Source organism: Rattus norvegicus, chromosome 9, assembly GCF_021556685.1.
Source record: "Rattus norvegicus strain SHRSP/BbbUtx chromosome 9, alternate assembly SHRSP_T2T, whole genome shotgun sequence".
In the NCBI taxonomy this organism is placed as follows: Eukaryota; Metazoa; Chordata; class Mammalia; order Rodentia; family Muridae; genus Rattus; species Rattus norvegicus.
Window position 1 is genome coordinate 110,017,473 of NC_141542.1, and position 7,296 is coordinate 110,024,768.

The 7,296-nt window shown below is 37.0% G+C and overlaps 1 pseudogene; it reads right to left on the reverse strand.

Moving 5' to 3' along the window:
* Positions 1-1,171: 1,171 nt before the first annotated feature.
* Positions 1,172-2,772, reverse strand: Ahcy-ps2 (adenosylhomocysteinase, pseudogene 2; annotated as a pseudogene).
* Positions 2,773-7,296: the final 4,524 nt, after the last annotated feature.

The window sequence follows — 7,296 nt, forward strand, 5'->3', positions numbered from 1 at the left end:
AACTTGCATTTTGGTCATGATGTTTTGTGCAGGAATAGAAACCCCGACTAAGACAAGTCTCCATTCCTACCTGTAGCACATTTCTCTTCTTTATCTTTATTAGCATGTGTTATCATCTTTATGATAGCCAATCTGCCTGGGATGAGGTGGAATATCACGGTAATTTCTGTTTGCATTTCTCTGAAGGATAAAGATATTAAATATATTTTCAAATGTTTATTAGCCATCTGTATTTCTTCCTTTTGGAAATGTCTTTTCAACTAATTAAATGATTTACTAAATGCATGATTGTGGTTTTAGAGTGAATACTTGGGTTTCTCTATAAATTACAGGTATTAATTCCTTTTTAGAACTTTTTCCTGGAGCCTTTTCACAGAAATGATTTTTTTCTGTGAAGAGATTTTTAATTTTATGAAACTTTACTAGTTCTAAGATAATTACCTCTGTTATTGGTGTCTTTTTTTTCCCCAGAAAATTCTTACTTATGCTCGTGTCTTAAAACACTTCCCCTGTATTTTTATTTAAAACATTCACAATCTTTGGTTTTTATTCTAAAGTTACTAGTCTAGTTCTATTTACTTTGGTCCAAGATGTAAATTATGGATTTAACTTTATTTTTACATACCAATTTCCCAACGATTTTTTGAAGAGACTACTCTCCCCCTCAAATGAACATTTTTGACATATTAGATACCTGTATCTGTGTGTTCACTTCTGCATCCATTGTTCCCTTCTTCTTTGTCTATGGGTTTGTTTTTGTATTACTCTTCAGCTGTGTTCAATACTGTGGCTCTGTGGTAAGGTCTGAGGTCAGGTACTAGTTCCAGCATGATGTTTTTCTGGTTAGGATTGCAATGGCTGTTTGTGTTCATTTATGTTCTTATAATGACCTTAGTATCTTTTTCTTATCCTGTAAAAAAAATCAGACTTTGGATGGAGATTGTGTTAGATCTGTAGGTTGTTCTAACAACCTATTTTTATAGCATTAATGTTTTTATAATACTATTTCTGGTTATTCAAGAACTTGGATGAGGTCTCTCCATACTGTATTTTCTTCAGTTTTGTTTTGATTGCTTAGATCTTTCCCCTCCTTTATTAGATTTATTTATTTATGGAACAAACTATAAACAGGATTGTTTTTTTCTGTTTTTTTTAATTGACACGTTCTTTATTAGTATGGAGAAAAGTTGCCGATTTGCATGATTTTGAAACATACTATTTTGATCAACTTATGTATTGGACTTAGGAAGTGAACCCCAACTGAGTCCTTGTCTGGATGGATCCACAGTTCAATTTGTGCCATCTTCTGATTTGTGAGAGAGTGGCTCATCACAAAGCTGGGACAGCCCATGGAACAACAGAGGTTGACCAGTAGTTCCTCAATGAACACAATAATGCAGTGCCCATTGGTCAGCCAGAAGTGGTCTACCTGGTGCTTGATGTTCACTTTTAACACAGTGAATCACTTTACATCAATCTCCACATCAAAATGTCTAATGTTTGAAACAGCTACTGAGGACCATAGTCAAACATTGGTCAGTGCTCAATGAGTCTTAAGGAAGAGTTGGTAGAAGGATCAACGGTTCTGGAAGCAATAGGAACTCCACAAGAAGACCAAGAGAGTCAACGAACCTGGACCCTTGGGGGCTCTCAAACATTGAACCACCAATGAAAGAGCATACACAGGTGGGCCTAGGCACACCACATGTATGTAGCAGATATACAGCTCTATCTTCATGTGGGTTCCCCAACAACTGGAGTAGGGGCTGTCCCTAAAGCTGTTGCCTGTTCGTGGATCCTGTTGCCCTAACTTGGCTGCCTTGTCTGGCCTCAGTGAGAGAGGATATGCCTAGCCTTGGAGAGACTTAATGTGCCAGGGTTGAAGGACATGGTGGGAGCTTCCCCTTCTCAGAGGAGAAGGGGATCCGGGATAGGGAGGGGATGTGTGTGGGAGGATTGGTGGGAGGGAGCAGTGATAGGTATATAAAGTGAATACATAAATTAATTAATGGAAATATCCAATGATATCCCTTCTTCTGTTCAAAGTATTGCCCAAACATGATATCAACACAACCTGTGGTGGTGACAAAGATGCTGCCCTCCTTATAGGCTTTGTCCATGGTATTCAACTCATAGACCTCCAAGGCAGCCACAATGATGGTGTCAATCTTGGTGATGATGACTCAGGTCCTGAAATCACTCAAGGTCTGTACACATCCCTTTCCTACATCACTACAGCCTGCTGCCACTGCCAGCTTACCCACAATTATCATATTTGTGACCATTTAATGACACCTATGAGTGACTCCTGATAGCCATAGAGTTGTCAAACTTACTCTTGGTGATGGAATCATCGGCACTGATAGCAGGTAACTTCAGGATACCATTGGCCATCATCTTGTTCAAGTTATGGACCCTAGTCATTGTTTCCTCAGAGATGACTTGTATGTCTGCTAGTAGCAGGGCACTTTAGGTGAATGGAGTTGCTCCAAAGAACCTTTCTAAACAGGTCCACTTCCTTTGCATCCTTTCTTTCCTACCACCTCTGGTGAGTGGTGGATTATAAGGAAATAAAGCATTTAAGAATCATAATTAAAAATAGGATTTGAGAAAATTAAAGTTACATAGCTGCTGCATGATCCTGAGAAGATATTGCCATTGGACCATAGCATCCTGGGCCATGAGAGTCTCAATGAGTGCAGCAGTCACCACAAACACGTGCAGCCAGCCAGTAATGGAAGAAACTTTCTGTGGTTTGAAGGTCAAGCACATTTCCCGCATGTGTATCAAACTTGTATCTCATTCTCAGCTATGTCCAGAGACATTTTCAACATGTAGACAGTCTAATGTCTGCAACTTTGTAGGACAGTTAATCAGACATGCTGGCAGTGCTGTCTTTAGGATTGATGAACTCAGTGAAGGGGGATAGTTGGTGCCAGGAAAAGACAGAATGGCTATTCTAAATGTATATTTATTGATGTGTAGAGATTACCATTTTTTAAAAGCAAACTTTTCTCAACATGTGGAATTCCAAACAATAAGCTTGAACTTCATACCTTATAAGACCCAATGCGTAGTTATTTGAATAGTAACCTGGTTATATCTCTCTCTTCACTGACTATCTCTGCCAGAGATCACACATAGGCACAGGAAAAGACATACTGATGGCTTAGTGAAGACAAGTTTATACATGTGAGAAGAAATCACACATTCTAAAATTTAGCATTTAATTATGGAAGAAATTTTTTTGATGTTTTCCTACTCTATACATAGATTTTCTTTTCTGTGAAACTGTTCTGAATACTTTCCTTTGTTGTGGTGTCTGTATGTATGTGTGAGAGAGAGAGGTAGGGGAGAGGGAGAAGGAGAGAGCACTTTTGCTTGTATGTGGGCATATGTATACGTGTGTGGATGATGTGTGGCAGCACGCACAAGTGTGTGCATGTATATATGTGAAGCCCAGAGGTGGATGTCCAGTGTTTGCTATGAATTTTCAGTATACCTTCTGAGATGTGGTATCTACCACTTGCCAGCAAGCTGCAGGGATCCCCAATTCTGCCTTCTCAGCACAATCCAGCTTTTATGTTTGTAATTTTTTTAATTGTTTTACATTAATTGTGAATTTTTGGGTTTGATATCTACCAAAAACAAAAGAACTGAAAAATCTTTCTATTTAAATATAGCCTTTATACAAGAAAACATTGTGAGGTATTTCAAATCTTGGCAAATTTAATCTTTCTAAAGAGAAGGAAAAACAATGTAGAATAATAAAAAGAAAGGATTCATTTGAAATCTATTGTCTCTTGAAGGCTTTGAGGGGACGGATGAGAGTCAAATCAAAGGCCATACCATAGTTAACAGGTTTTCCAACTATAGGCATGTATATGTGCACACACACACACACACACACACACACACACACACACACACACACTGCTAAAAACATCTAGAGGAACAATCACCTTGTGTTCTTTAATTGAACAGTTGTAATGCTTTTCATATGGTGTATTGGTTTAAATTCACTTATAAGTAACTGAAAACAATTGCCAAAATATTACTGGCATGTATAGAAGGTTCAAGAAATCCTAGAAAGGGGTGGAAGTAATTCTTCCAAGGGTGCAGTACACAAGGAAAGCACTGATGGTTTGTTTTTGTAAAAAAGTCAGCTTGTGAGTCAATATATCTAGGCCGCTATACATCAGTTCCATGTGCCTGCCAGATCCTAACTTGATAACTACATAATTTGTCTATTCAAGTTTAATAACAAGGATTGGAATATTTTAAAATATTTCAAGTGCAAAAATTGTGGTTAAAAAAGGAACAGACAATGAAATCAAAATTTCAACAAATATGCATATTTAACATTTAATTATAGCGCATTAGTTCTCAACCTGTGGGTCATGATCTGGGGGTCAAATGACCTTCTCACATGAGTCACATATCAGATATCCCGCATGTCAGATATTTAAATATCTGATATTTACAATTTAAAACAGCAAAATTATAGTCATGAAATTACAGCAAAATAATTTTATGGTTGTAGGACATCACAGCATGAGGAACTATATTAAAGGTTTGCAGCATTTGTTCTAGAGAGATATATTCCATATCTTTGTATAAACATATATCTCTCTCTTGACTAATGTTTTTAACAGGAGAAAATATTGTTGTTTATAGAAAAGAAAATTCAAGTTGATGCTTAAATAATGCTTGTATTTATATATTTTTGAATTATTAATATTATATAGTTTTGTTCTTTTGAAACTGGGTCTCAATATGTATTTCAAATATGTACTTCTCTTAAATTTGCTATGTAGCCAAGGCAAGTCTTCAACTAGCAACAATTCTCCTGATTCAGCCTTCAAGTTGTTGGAGTTACAAGTGTCAGGTACCTCACCTGACTTTAATATCTATATTTTAATATTTTGAGGCTAATATTTAGCTTATGATTCCTTTAAAATGGATCAAACTATTTCTACAATTGTGGTAACAGAGTTGAATTGATTACCTTCCCTTTAGCACACAGACATTCAACCAGAAAATATAACCTGTTCTGAATGAAGCCTTTTTATCATTAGACCTGCCTTGGAAGATATTAATGATGCTTCTTGTCTTGTTTCATTTGCTAGGACATAGATAATTCTATTTAATCCAAACTTCTGTCTTTTGTCATCAGGTAAGGCAAATTGAGTTTCTCTTTTACCTTATTTATTTTGTCAGAGATTCTGAATCAGGTTCAAGTTGCTCTCTGACAAGAAAAAGTCACTGTGTGCTGACTTGATATATTATTAATGTATTAGATTTTATGGCCCTTTCCTCTGAAAAGCTGAGCTTATTCTGCACACAATTCTTACACTTTCAAACACCTTTCGCAAGAAACCCCTATAAACACTTCAGCACGAAAAGCGACAGAGAAGGAACCATATGAGGAGAACAGGATGAGGCTGGATGGTGAAGGATCCAGGATTGCACTAGAGATGCCTGACTGCCTTCAGCATTCGCCTCCCAGGGCCACTAAGTGTGCTGCCCTTGGCTCCTTCGTAACTCTCACTAGTCAGTCCACTTTGCAAACTACTCTTTTGCTTATCTGCTGCAATATTTTGATGTCAGCTACAATAATTCTCATGATTAGGACAACCAGGAAATTCAATGTGGTAATAAGACTTTAGCTTACAAAATAGTCTATGCTCTTTTCTGTAGACAACTAAATTTCTAAAGAAGTAGTTTTGTGGTGTACAGGTAAGGAAAGGTTTATAGAAGTCACTAATTTATTTATGGAGTGGAATTAATAATAAAACATTAAATAGTGATCTTATTAAATATCAGAGTAATTTTAATTATTTCAACAAAGTAAGGTTAAACTAATTTATTGAAAGGTTTTTATGAAGACCACCTAATATTATGAAATCAAATATTAGTGATTTTATATTTTATTTATAGTTAAACTCTACTTAAAATTTAGGATGGCAAATTTCCCAACTTCAAAGAAGTTACATTTAGACAAAAGGAATAAGTTGAGGCATTATGTGCCCTTGGCTGAAATTGTTCATGATGTAGCACATATTTCAATTAACTGGAAGAGAGGCTTAGGGTACTATCACAAAGTGATGACTTTAAAAGAAATTTTTCCTGACATATAATAATCCATATATTAAATACATAGAACAAGGAAAGATAATTAAAGGCTAATAGAAAAAGACCTAAGTAACATAAAGGCAGGGCCAGTAGCATAAGACCCAACATTACAATGGAGACTCTGAATACCAAAAGAATCTGTACAGGTGTTTTACAAACTCTTAGTGGTCATAAATGTCAGACCCTTCAACAGAGGAATGGATACAGAAAATTTGGTACATTTTCACAATGGAGTACTACTCAGCTATCAAAAACAATGACTTCATGAAATTCATAGGCAAGTGGATTGAACTAGAAATATCATCCTGAGTGAGGTAACCCAATCACAGAAAAACACACATGGTATGCACTCACTGATAAGTGGATATTAGCCCAAAAGTTTGAACTAGCTGGATATAATTCCCAGACCACATGAAGCTCAAGAAGAAGCATGACCAAAGTGCAGATGCTTTAGTCCTTCTTAAAAGGGGGAACAAAAATATTCATAGGAGGGAATATGGAGACAAAGTTTGGAACAGAGACTGAAGGAATGGCCATTCAGAGCCTGCCCTACCTGGTGATCCAGCTCATGTATATATATATATATATATATATATATATATATATATATATATATACAGCCACCAAAACTAGACAAGCTTGATAAAGCCAAGAAGTGCATGCTGACAGGAGCCTGATATAGCTGTCTCCTGAAATGTACAGCCAGAGCATGTCAAATACAGAGGCGAATGCTAGCAGCAAATCATTGAACTGAGAATGGGATCCCTGTTGGAGGAATTAGAAAAAGGATTGAAAGAGCTGAAGGGGCTTGCAACCTCATAAGAACAACAATGCCAACCAATCAGAGCACCCAGGGACTAAATCATTACTCAAAGACTACACACGGACTGACCCATGGCTCTAGCTGCATATGTAGCAGAGAATGGCCTTGTTGGGCACCAATGGAAGGAGAAGCCCTTGGTTTTGCCAAGGCTGGACACCTCCCCAATATAGGGGTTGTGGTGGGGATAAGGGGGAGTGGTTGGGAAGGGGAACAACCTTATAGAAGAAGGGGAGGGGCATGGGAGAGGGGGCTTATGGGCAGGAAACCAGGGAAGGGAATAACATTTAAAATGTAAATAAAAAAATCCAATAAAAGAATTTAAAAAATGTCAGACCAGA